The 12995-nt window shown below is 51.0% G+C and overlaps 1 pseudogene; it reads right to left on the bottom strand.

Moving 5' to 3' along the window:
- Nucleotides 1–12995, bottom strand: part of LOC129785669 (hydrocephalus-inducing protein homolog) — a 67688-nt pseudogene that overhangs the window by 34221 nt on the left and 20472 nt on the right.

Genomic DNA, 12995 nt, shown 5'->3' with positions numbered 1-12995 from the left:
AGTTTCCTGACCAGCTCTGGGTTCAGACTAACTCCTATACACCTACAGCCATTCAACTCTGAGAAGGCACACAAGGACTCCCTAAATCACCCCAGCTTCTAAGTGTCTTTTCCAGTGCATCCCCTTGGGCTAGAAGTGTTTCCCTGCTGCCCCAAACGGAATTTCAAAGCTTCAGAGACACCCTGTGGAGAGCCTGCCCCACCTCTCAGCACCACGAAGACACAGGTGCTGACGCCCAAAGGCACTTCCAAGTCCTGTGCTGCCCTGCCTTCCCCGCAGAACCCTCCACCTCCGAACTCTCCGAGCCCCGGAGAAGGGGCAGGGATACCTCGTTGTGCTGGAACCCGGGACAGCGCAAGGCAATTCAGCATCCTACAGCCGGATGGCCTCAACGTTCGGGGCCAGCAAAGCACCCTGCCCTGCGCACTACTGGACAAGAAGGCTGAAGAAGGTTGCCATCTTATCAAAGCTGGAGGGGAAGAAACTGCAGTGAATATCACAACAGGTACGCTGCCTGCAGCTGTTAGGTGCTACCGCTCAACGCAGTCCCAGGTAAGGAGTGCCGACACCTTCCTCAGCCTCACAGACCCTCTGCGAGCCCAGGGACCTGGCCTCACTGACTTAGGGCTCCCACAGACGGGAATTTGCTCTCCGAGGAAATGCAACCTTTCCTCCCCAAAACATGAACTGGAACATGGATGGAACCGGAATGGGAAGCACTGAGCTCCATTACCCTGAAGCCCAGGGGGGGACACCCTGGTGTCGTGGATGGTTTACTTGTCCTACGCCATTCAAAAAAGCACCAACATCCCTCTGAGGCCGTACGTTAGTTTTACCCTTGGGCAGCCTGTCTTACTGAAATGAATCTTCCCAACGAACCTCAGGTTCTCCTGATCCTCCCCTTCTTGACTAACAAAAGCCTTCCACTGGAGTGGGCTATGACTTTACTCCGATTGTGGATGACCACGGATCTGTGGTTTGACAGCGTGATGTAGGTCTTCCCAGCTGTCAAGGAGTTCCTGTCTAGCCTGATGTTGACATCTTCAGCGGCTCCATGAAGGCTTGTGTGAATATCTTCACCTGGAACAAAGCAAAAGCGAGACTTTGCTCATCGCCCTTGCTGATGGGAGTACAAGGAACAGAGGAAGCCACAGGGAACAGAAGTGTCACAGCCTTTAGCTGTATTAGCAGTTCCACAGATCAATACCTTTATCACAGCCTGATAGCTGCATGTGTACAGCACGAGGATGTCCTGGACACCACCTTAAGCACCTTATTTCTGGGTGGGCTTGTGAAGATTTATCCCCAAGGTGACCCTGTCTACAGGGGGACTTTTTCAGATGTGCCCAGGTGGCCTTTGGGTTGCCATCCCACTCGGGTCCCAGGGAATTCTGCATCTGAGTCGTTCAGGTGACTCTCAGGAGTCCCACCTCGGTCACGGCTCGCCCAGAGTCTCCTGCAAGCACGCCACCGGGGTTGTGTCTCTCCTGATCCCTTGTTGCCAACAAGCCAAGGTGCCTGGGGCATGCAGGCAGAAGAGGGAGGCAAGCAAAGTGACAGCCCACGGCAGGATGGGACGCAGATGAGAACTTCACTGTGTTGGAGCAGCAGCACCCTCACTTGCTGTGTGTCTGTGCAGACAGGTCGGAACGAGACTGGTGGGGCACGGCCCACGCCAACCTGCCCATCACAGCCCTGCAAGCCCATTTCTTCTGCCTGGAGCCTGTCGGTGCCTGTGCCTGAGCGTGCAAGTCTGCACCGAGTATTCCCAAGCTGTCCCACAACCCGAGCGAGCACGCCTTTGCTTTCCACCTCAGACCGAAGAGGAGAGAGCCCCTGGCTGCACACAGCAGCCGATTAACGCCTGGAGTCTTGCTGGAGCACCCGCCAGCACTTCACCCTCCAGAAGAGACCCCCACCAAAGCGTCCCTCACTGCCAGAGCTTCCAAACCTTCATTCTTCCCAACCAAGCAACTCCTGGGAGTCAACCATCTCAAACTTGAGCACCGAGCCTACTCTGCCTGTTGCAGGTGAGGGTTTCCAGGTGAGAAGCAAACCACAAACACGAGACATTCTCCGTCGAAATGGCACTTCTGTGGAGCGTGTTTAAAGCCTCAGAGCCAGCCCCAGCTGAGAAGGGCAGCGACCCGGCCATCCCTGGAGAGCATCCCCCTGCCGAGGCAGAGCCTTCTCCTCGCTGCACGGGTTACAGCAAGGCAGCCAGGGGATGGACCTGCCTTTCCAAGGCGGCCACGCAACAGCACGGGGGAGAGCTGGCGGTGTCCTACACGGACTCCTTAAACCCTAAGGCAGACACAATGCGGCGAATCACAGCCGTGCCAGGAGAAAGAGAGCCCCTCTCTTGGAGGGAGGTTGGGAATGAATCACCCTTCAAACAGATCTCTGCAGCCATTCCCTCACCTCCACACATGGAGAGTTCAGCCTTCGTGCCTGTATAACCTCAACTTCTCTGCTCTTAAGGGAGCCCAGGAGGAGTGGGAGGGATTCGTGGCCAGAGATGAGTTATGTTGCGAGAGAAACAGCGACGTCTCCAATGACTGGACAGCCTGCTTTCTGGAACGGACAACTTAGCGTAGAAAAATAACTGAGGTTCAGAAGCGTTACAGAGGCAGGTGTGCTTTATAAGCACTGCCTCCCCCCTCCGCTGAATCCTCGGCGTACGTTGGCAAGCAGAGGAAGCAGGACCCAAGAAATGGGAGACATGCACAGTGCTTTGAGCATGTACAACTCGGGTTCATGGAAACATGACATGAAAAATGCTCTACGAGACAACAAAGTACTGCAAAATGAACTCCACGAAAACTATCATGATCTCCCTGTCTAAACCCATGGCCAGGTGGGTCTTGAAATAATGGGAATAGTTCTGATCTTAAAAACCAACCTGAAGCCTTTGAAATTTAATCGTTCTTTCTGCCCTTCTCCGAAGTACAGAGCAGCTTCTATACGAAGACTGAACAGGATTCCTCAACCTAGAAACCACACAGGACATAGGTAGGTTTGTAGAAGTATGAATGGCCTGGGAAAAAGTGAACGAGGAAAAAGTTGTCACAATTTGTTGTAAAACAGGAACCCGAGGGCCTGAAATGGTATTAGTCAAAATTAGAGAAAAGTAGTACTAGTACTTTTCCAAGGAATATTCCTTCCTTTGGAACGTACTGCCATAGGTGCCTACAGGCGCTCATCGCTATAAATCCACAAAGCAACTGGACAAAGGCTTGGAAGGTAAAACCATCAGAAGCGATTAAACAAAGACATGAATAAAGCCTCCAGCACAGAAAAATGCTGCCTCCAAGGCCCACGAGGGAGAAAGCATATGCACTGCCTGCTTCTACACGCTTTGCTAAGCATCCCCTACCGCTGCTCTCCTGGAGAGCACTTACACTCCCGGCTGCAGGCACCGAGGACGCTTCTGAAGGCTGGAGGGCTTTGCCGGAGCACCTTCTACCACAGAGAGAAGGATCTGGCATCGTGCTGACTGTGTAAACCCACAAACCTCCCGGTACAGACGAGAGCGTGCAGACGCCAGCGAGTCAGGAGGGAGCAGCAGGTCTTTCTGCCAGGCAGATAAACTGACACAGCAGAGCTGTCAGGGTTGGCCCAGGGCAGCTGCAGGCTTCATGGCCTGGGTGCCAAATCAGATGTGACATTTATTTAAGACTCTTGATGGTTTAATATATAAGTCTGGAGGAAAAGAAAAAAACAACAACAAAACAATCTCTGTACTGTACCAGCAATGTAGCCCTAGGTATTTCACCTGATGGGGTAATGTCCGTGGGTCTGTGCTTTGGGATGCTTTGCTGCCATGAAAGCACATTTACTGAATCCAGACGTACCTGCCCTATCGTTACTTACACAACACGATGATCTTATTACAGGCTGTCAGCTCTCTCATTCTTACACGCTTTTGACGTATTTCCCAGAGACAGCAGGACACAGCTCACTCTGCAACCTGAACAAAGCAACACCTGAACTTGAAATTAAAAGAGAGGCTTCTTACACAGCAGTAGAGCAGGTGCTTTGGGCTGTGCACTCCTGAGCGATGCTCTCTGAGACAGCGGGAACACCACCGTGTTTTATTCCAGCATCCATCTGCATGGCTATGGCCACCGGTATCTTAGCACATCATGGTAACTTTTAACTATCTGAAAGTAAGAAACCCAGCACTGGGTCATCCTCTGGGGGGCCTGTTGTGCAGGAGGAGAGGGAATTTACAGAGGAGCTAAAATATCTTTCCGAATATTAAGCAAACCCTTGAACAAGATTTCAAAACAAATTTCAGGTTTTATGAAGAATGCGTTCCCAGCATTCAACAGCCAGTACCTTCCTCCATCGATTACTGCTCTAAATATTAGGAAGCTGGTAGCCAGATGGATTAGACTGAAGAGAAACAAAACAGCACTCTGCTGCCTTTCGTCCTCACCGTAATATTCTCCCTCTATCCCTGTAACTCCCTCCTCGCTGAATTTGGATTTTAAACCTTTTTAGGAGTGCATGACAGTCAGGTTCAGAATATTTGGGTAACAGGGAAAGCAAGTTTAAGTTAATTTGCCCAGTTTGTCAGAAAACTATGCCTGGCTCTCACCTCTTCTAAAAGAGACAGGTCCTGCTGCTTTTTCACTGAAAATACAAGCAAGCAACGAAAGCCGAGCTCTTCACTCAGAAGTGTCATTGTACCTCCACATCGACCCTTTGAGCAGTTCTTTTGCTCCTGCTACTATCACGATACCCAACTGCCTCACCATCACCAGCATATTCTGGTTTTTCAAACAGCATGCAAAGGTCTGCTGGTACCACTTCACCACCGGAGAAGGGAGTCACTTCACCAGGCTAACGATCTCTGGAAAGCAAGAGGAGTCCCCTGCGGCGGGATCCAGCCCTCCCCACCATATGCTTTTGGCTGCACCTCCCACAGAGCTACCTCGGTCAGAGCCAGGAGCGCTGCTCTGAGCTGTTTTGCTGTCAGGAAGCTAATGGCATCACCTACAAAGTGTGCTGGGTCTCTGACAAAGGCCACCTGTCAGTCCCCACGCTCGTATTTCCAGCACTAGAGCAAAACACAGGGCAGCGACAGTCATTTTTAAGTGCTTCTCTGAGGCAGTGCTCATGAGCTACCTTCAGACATCATTAAAACCATCGTGCTAGTTACTCCAGCCCTAGGAGCAGCTTGTTTATAAACCTCACCATTAAATAACTGCTGCCAGCACAGGGGTTTCTACAGGACCATTGCCCAGGCTACAACAAAGCTCAGGGCACCCTAATCATCACTGCTGCCACAGCTGATGCTGTCAACAGCTAAAGCCCCCAGCAACGCCCCCTCTGAGCCCATGCAGCCCATCGCAAGGAAAGGATCTGCTACCCCAGAGCACTGCAAGCCACCGTGAGACAACAGATGGGCAGGAAAAGGCAGATGGAGAGCAATGACCAGCCACAGCGTCTACGGGACAGGTCGCAGGCTCTTCAGACGGCTCTCCTGCACTTAGGAGTCACCTTGCTTTCCACCAGGCTCCTTGTTGTGCATCCTCCTGTAATGGAGCACCCAAAGGATTCCCCATTACCTCCTCCGCACTGTGCTTAGGAAGGGCTGTTGGCTTTCTTACAGGATGAAATACTCCAGCGCAGGAATATCTGGGAGCCAGCACAGAGCCTTTGTGCTGCCCAGTGTGACGGAGCCTCGCAGAATGGACTGAAAGGACAATGAAACTGTTGGATAACACAAGACAGCGCTGCCGCATATCCAGGATGCCGTGGGCTATATATAATCATTATTGGTACTACAGCCATGATACGCTGGGGTTGCTGATCACTGAAACACTGCTTTTGGCCCATGGGGAAAAACAGGGCAGGAACCTTCATTCTGATTGCCTGGCAAAGACATGCTTAATACGCCACTTCATATATCAATCACCCTTCAAGCTACTCTTCTGCTTCTCAGCAGACGTTGATTGATCCACCAGGAAAGGAGACTAATGAATGGTCAGTTCTGCCCCAAAACGCATCCAGGGTTCATGGCACCTAAGAACATACTAGTGATTTCCACTGATGATAGAAGAGACAAGCTGCAGTCCAGGATGCCCTGCAAAGAGATGAAAACTACATTCTCCAGATATCCTTCACAGGCTAAGAATGGGATAGGCGGCGTCACATGGAAGTCTGCTTCTGGGGATGAACAAAACAGCCAAAACTGAGACTTTTGGCAAGTCCTGAGCCTCCTCTGCTCTGGCTGGAGTCAGTACAAACCGCAAGGGCTCAGCAATCTGAGTGATCTCAGGAACGTGAAACGCAACACAGCAAGGGCTGAACTTCAGCTAAACCCTGCTGCCTATCCACATCCATCCGTGGGTTTGCAGAGAGAAAAGACAAAGGCTTGATCTAGAGGCTAAGCCAATAGGATTTTCATTTTGTTTTCAAACAAGTTCCTGGAAGCTACTGATGGCAGTGCCAGCCTGGCAAGATGACAGGACCTTCGGTAGAAAGGGGGTTCTTAAAGGAAAGAGAAGAGAGGCATGCAGAGGTGGTTGTCTTCTCCAAAGTCTACACAAAACCACAGACTAATATCACAGCAAGGTAATGTTTTACTCTTGCGAGTAGCTGAGATGCCCACAGGTGTTCAGCCTCAAACATCAATAAACACGTAGGGCTGGGATTTAATGAGCTTCCTGCGTGTGTACAGTGGCCACTAACACACCGCCAAGCCCTTGCAGAGGTGGCCTCATTTACCAAAGTAAGCTGATCCAGCTAAGCCCAGCATCAATTTCAGCTGAAGAAAGGGATTCAGCACCCCAACACACCGACATTCCCGGCTGGGAACCCCATGCTGATCTGTGCAGGAGCTGAGCAGTCAGCAGCGCCCCTGACAATTCCCCTCGGCCCATTTGCAACGCGATGCAGCCCCTACCACAGTTTCCCACCGCGGCCGAGATGCACAGGCTGTGCTTGCCCTGCTGCCAGCCGAGCACACCCGGTTCTGTAGTTACCGTCATCTTCACCAAACCCAAATGGCTCTAACACACCACACCAAACTCTCTGTCGTGCCACAGGTGACTGAAGAGCTCCACATCAGCTCCCTAATTAATCGTGTTTCATATGCCTTGATTTTTCCTGTGATCTCATGCCTCATTTTCCCCCATTTGTGATGAAACCTCGGTGCTTTCTCAAGCTGGCGGTTATCACTCACAGCTCCAGAGGCTGCTGCAGCACAGAGAAGCTGCCTGTGGTTAGACTGAGAAGGGCAGAGGCATCTCAGGGCAGTGGCTCAGGCCGTCCTGTGTAGGGCAGAAGACCCAGATCCTCTTCTGACATCCCCTGCCACCCTGAGCATTGCTGCCGCACTAAATACAGTGATCCCCAGCCAGTTCTTCCAGATCTACCCAAGAAATTCTTTTGTTATTATTTTTTATGCTTACGTTGCCCTAAGGAGATCTTGTCTATCGTGCAAGTGTTGGTGCTGGCTTAGAGGAAGGGGAAGATCTGAGGCCAGCTCATCACGCTTACTGACCAACCCAAACCACACATCCCAGTAGCTCTCTGGTGCTCAGTACCAAACCCCCCTGCAGCAGCCCCCCGCGTGCGGGCAGCCTAAGCAGCAGCTGCTGGCCAGCCTTCGGGACTGGGGGGCTGGCGGGAGCCTGCCAGGGAGGAGACGGCTCCGGCAGGGCTTGCTTCTCCACGCTGCAGGCTGGAATCACCACCCCTGACGCGTTTGACAAACACACAGATGTGGTGCTTCGGGACACAGTTTAGTGGTGGGCTTGGCAATCCGGGGTTAAGTTGGACTTGGTCATCTTCAAGGTCTTTTCCAACCTCCATCATTCTATGATTCTACGAGGCTGCTGGCATTTGCCCCACGCCTAGCAAGCAGCAATGGGGAGGAAACGGTGCTGGGGACCCCCTGCTTCCAGGGCCAGGCAGCAAAGCTCAGCGGCGGGGGAACAAGGCAGCCAGACCCCTCCCTGACCCAGGGCAAGGCAAGCTCTGCTCCACATTGTCTCCAGCTCCCAGCGTGCTGCACTGAAGAAGTCTGTTTAGCTGCTCTCTCCTGCCATATAGGAATAACCTGAATCTGGCACAGAGCAAGTTTTGCTGCCCAGGGCTCAGGAGGGGAGACATGACTTCACCCACTTCCTACGGGGATAGGAACTGAGCCAGCGCAGGAAAACTCACTCTGATTAACAACCACGGAGCCAGAATCAGACCCTGCTCGCACTTTCTACCTGCCCTTGAAGTAAGCAATTGAGGAGCCGAGGCTGAACTCCCCCATCTGTGCCCTGGGCGTGCAGAACCACAAAGGATGCTCTGAGCCTGGGTCTGCCATCCACAGCAAACAAGCCAAGATTTGCTTTAGCACAGCTCCTGCTCAGCAGCTGTCAGCCCTCCTGCAAGCTGTGTGGGAAGTTGAGGGAAAACAGGGTATTCATCTGCCAAACACCTAGACGGTTCCTCAGCAGGCTTTTAGCACAAGGCTGGAGGCTTCCAGCAGGACCAAAACCACCGAGAACTACTCCTGAGCCACACACGTTACCTCTCTTCTGGGGAAACCACTTTTTGGGGCTCTGAACCAAGGGGAGACAGAAGAGTAATGGAATAGGCAGTTCTGCTTGAGGGCTGCCTCCTCTTGGGTGTGCTGTCTCCTAAAATACTCCTATGGGTATGGGTTCTGATCTCCCCCCTCAAAGAGGGTGAGATCCTGCCCCAGGCTTTTGCTTCTGCATTAGACTCACAGAGCTACTGAAAGAGAGCCATCCGCATCACTACTTTTATTACTGACAGCAATAAAAGCATCTCAATACATAGCGTCCGTCGGCCACGCACAAGCTCTGTGGTGCTTTGCTAATTACTGAAGTTTTCTGTGCTGACAAAGAGATGCCAAGGGATGCAGCAACCGATGGGGAAAAACTGCACAGAGGAATTTCAATACCGCACCACAGATCCCCTGGGCTAGAAGCGTGTTGTAGCGCCTTGCCACAAGGGCCAGTGGGCACTGGAGGCACCCACATACAGGCACAGGATCTGGTCCTACACCTTGAAGACCACCCATCATACTATACTAGTACTCGTTGGAGACAGGAGCCTAATGTGAGTCAGCATTTAGGGAGCTCTGAGTAGAGAAGCAATTCTCCTTCCACAACTCCAAGCATCTCGCCGGCACCTCCTGTCTCTGGCAGCCTTCTTCACCTGCATGGAGCACCTGCCGTAGACGTTATTGTTTTGGATGGCATTGGACTGGTGGATTTGCTTTGCACCTCTGGCACACCTCTGGGAACCCGTCATGCATCTCCTCAGCCACGTGTCCCTGAGCAAAGCTCACCTTCCCACACCAAGCTGGTGCTACGCTGCCAGGTTGCAATAAATGTTGTTACTGCAGCAAGCTGGGTTTGGTGTACAATCAGCAGCACTCAGGGCAAGCAGCTTGGGCATCATCTCACTTGAGCAGGACTTGACAGCTGAAAGAATATCGAAACTTTATGAATACTGGATTGGTTGAGACTAGGACTTACCTCCATAAACTTATTTTCCCACATCCACACGGTCCACACAGGGTGGGCTGAACGTCATCTGGGAAAGGCCAAGTGACCGACAGGACTTTCAGTGGTATTGAAACCTTTTCCAAAGCTGTACGAGTGCTTCGCACGCAGGTTTCAGAAACCCTTTCAAGTACCATAATCTGATGTTAAGGTGCTGGACAGGGATATGCTGGAGCCCAGAACATCCCAAGTCACCCTCATTTCAGTACGAGCTGGGATTTTTCACACCCAGACACATGTACACAGGCGAAAAGGAGGAGTTTAGGCATGTAAAGCACTGAAGGACAAGTTTTCATTGTAAATCATTACGCTCATAGCAGCAAACATTTTCTCCACACTCATCCATAAATTTGGAGCAACAGAACCGCCACCACACACACAGTCTATCCAGGGGACAGTACCTGTGCTCCTAACCAGCCCAAAAGACACACAATTTAAATCAACCAAATCATACGCTAAGGGAAAAATTGTGACTTGTTCACATGGAAGAGCTCCATGCTTGCTTAAGCAATGCTAGGGACAGATCTGACCCAGCTTCAGCAGAAATTTAAGCAATGTTCACCTGATCCTGCGTAAGTCACCCTAAGAAGGGTGTGATCCATTGAGAACGACTGCTGCCTGCGAGCAAGTCAGTACTGATACACAGCCAAGCGAGGGAAACGCCTCCCAACACCTTAAACTGCTGTTTTGCTCTTAGCACTTCTGCTTCTTAATAAACACTCTGTTGGTGGCTCTGAAAGAGCAACCCGGCTGCTTTCTGTACGCGCGTCACAGGGAGCCTGCCGTGGTGCCGGACACATTAGCCAGGGCTCGCCACGCGAGGTCAGGGAACGCTGTCTGGTGCTCTGCACTACTCCTGCAATAAGCTCTGCACCACACCTCGAAAGACTGATTGATTACACGTTTCTGCTTCACTTTAGCAATTCATCTCAGCAGCCTTTCACTTACCTGTACGCTTCAAAGCTAGAGAGATAATCCCTTCATTATCCCCTTGCTCTCCTTCGCAATTCGTAGTTTATTTCAAAATAACTGCAACATTGTACTGGCAGGCAGGAATGAAATCCTGGGTTCATCTCCCAGGGAGCTGCACGTGTTCCTGGGAAAACACCCATCTCAGAGCCAGCAGAGAGTTTATCCCCGTGGCCTACCCACACAAATCACTTTTGCAAAGATTGACTATGGGGGAACCAGCTGTTTCAGTAAGAACAAGACTCTCAGGTTTTTCAAAGCAAGCCACGAAGATCCTGGCCCTAATTATTCGCTCACTCTGTTCCGTCACAAAGTATAAACCCTACGGCCCTAATCTCCACTGTCACTGCTCATCTGCCCCAGAGAAATTCTAGCCCTCTGAATTTTATCCTATAGATTCTGTATAGGCATACAAATAAGGCACGTTTTTGTGCTTCCCTAGCTGATATTTCAGTCACCCGTCCTAGAAACTGTTACCCAAAACAATAAGCTCCTCTGAGTGAGCATCAACCATTCTCCGTGAATATGTCAATAACTGGAAAACATTAGACAAAGATGAAATAAGTCGTGAGGCTACATAAGTGTTTGGAAGATACAGGAGCATTTGTAACTTCCACAAACCCAAGACAACTAAAATGCTCTTTGCCGGGCTAAAGCAGCACACAGTATCCCCTCGGTTAGGACACCACACTTCCAAGGACCAACGCTGAGGAACAGGGACAAACCAAACCTCCCTCTCAGGCGAGAGGAAACACACGCCAAGTGCCTTCACGCAACTGAGGAAGCGCCTCGTTCGGCACCACAACATACCCCTGCTGAGCCAAGGCCGACAGAAGCATTCTAACATGGCGCCTTTTCCTAAAGATATTCCCCGCTTACTCTTCAGTGAAGCGTAAAGCTGATGGTGTTTCTGTGGCCTGACCTCAGCTTCTCCTAGCCTAATATAAATGTTACACCTATCTCGGGAGGCAGCGAGCTCTTCCTGCCAAATCCCAAGAGCCCTCAAGTCCTGGCTGCATTAGTCCTGATGTCGTGAGCTGTGGGAGAAGGCAAAAAGAAAGAACAAGGCTCTGCGGCAAAACAACGTAGAAGCAGTGCAGGGGACAGATGTGTAAGAGACAGCGGCATTGGAGCGAGTCTGACAGAGGCACGCATTCCCACGTCGCGCTTCAAACATAGCACCGCCAAGGAATGAAGCTTCACACGTGCATATGCACACCGTAACGGAGAATCAAGGTTCCTCCCGCCTCCGACTCAGCAACTCCCAGCAAAACCCGATTCCAAAAAACCTCATTCCTGCTTGAGGGGATGCACTTTAAAAGCCCCCTAAACACCAACTATTTGTCACTTTTCTTTGAGGCAAAGCCGGGACAGGGGAGATACACCTGGAGAGGCAATTAAGGTGACCGGGACAACAGGGAATGATGGCAGATGGCAGTCATGGGGGGTGCTGGGTGGAGAGCACCCAGCCGACACCAGCATCCCCCAGGGAGAGACCGGCACACAGCCACACAGAACGAGGGCACACGCAGCCTTTGCCCCTTACCTGCTCACTTAAGCACCGAAACATACAGAGGTTTTGAAAGAAAAGGTTTTAGAAGTAGTCTGCAAAGCAAGCTTAACATTTTTCTGCTTTGAAAGGTCTCTGTTTTGAAGGACGCAGAGACTGGGCACCATGCAGTGCCCAGACCTTACCTGTGTCATAGTGAACTGTCAGGGGCCTGGAATAATCACCAGTCTTCTCTGGGTGGAAGTCCACCGTTACTTGCATGGCATCGCCAATCCCAAGAGTCCCAGCAGAGGGATCAACAGAGAAAGGGCTGCAACACGGAGAGGCACATCAGGATTATTGTGGGACCTTTGGGGACTACGTTCCTTCTGCCGTCCAGCTCACTCCAGCTCACCTGTATTAGCAAGGGGCCAAGAAACCACAGTCAGCAGCAGAAAAAGAGAACATACAGGGCCAGGAACTGAGCCACCGACCCAACTCCTGAAGAGCTCCAGCACTCAGAAGATCCTAAGCTATAAAATGACCTCGTCTCCCCCATACCCTGCATCCAGTTTTCTGCAGCAAGGCTCAAGAGTCTGACTGCTAGCGATACGATCGGAGGAGGGTTTTTGAAGGGCACGGAGATGGCAAGAGTTATTTGCATGCACTACTTGACACTGAGTTCCTCAGGAATCCGTCTTTTCCTGCCACCTATAAACCTCAAGAGATGCAAATGTCAAGGCAATACCTGTCCCAGTGAGATTACAGCCTGGAAATCAGACAGGGAGAACAGAAGTTTATTCTTGAATGACCGGAGAATAATTAGACTTTAATTGGCAGAATTAATCTATCTTTCTTTTTTTTTTTTTTTTTTTTACCTTGAAAGCATCCTGGGTTTGCCTCAGAAAGGGCACATTTTATCAGCATTTCAATGAAAGCTGTTCTAAGCAAAGAAAAATCTGTACGAGTGCAAAGGCAGATTAGAGTGATACAGA

The sequence above is a fragment of the Falco peregrinus genome, chromosome 14 (genome assembly GCF_023634155.1).
Source record: "Falco peregrinus isolate bFalPer1 chromosome 14, bFalPer1.pri, whole genome shotgun sequence".
NCBI classification, from domain to species: Eukaryota; Metazoa; Chordata; class Aves; order Falconiformes; family Falconidae; genus Falco; species Falco peregrinus.
Note: the sequence above shows the minus strand (reverse complement) of the source record. Positions and strands in the feature narration are given on the sequence as shown.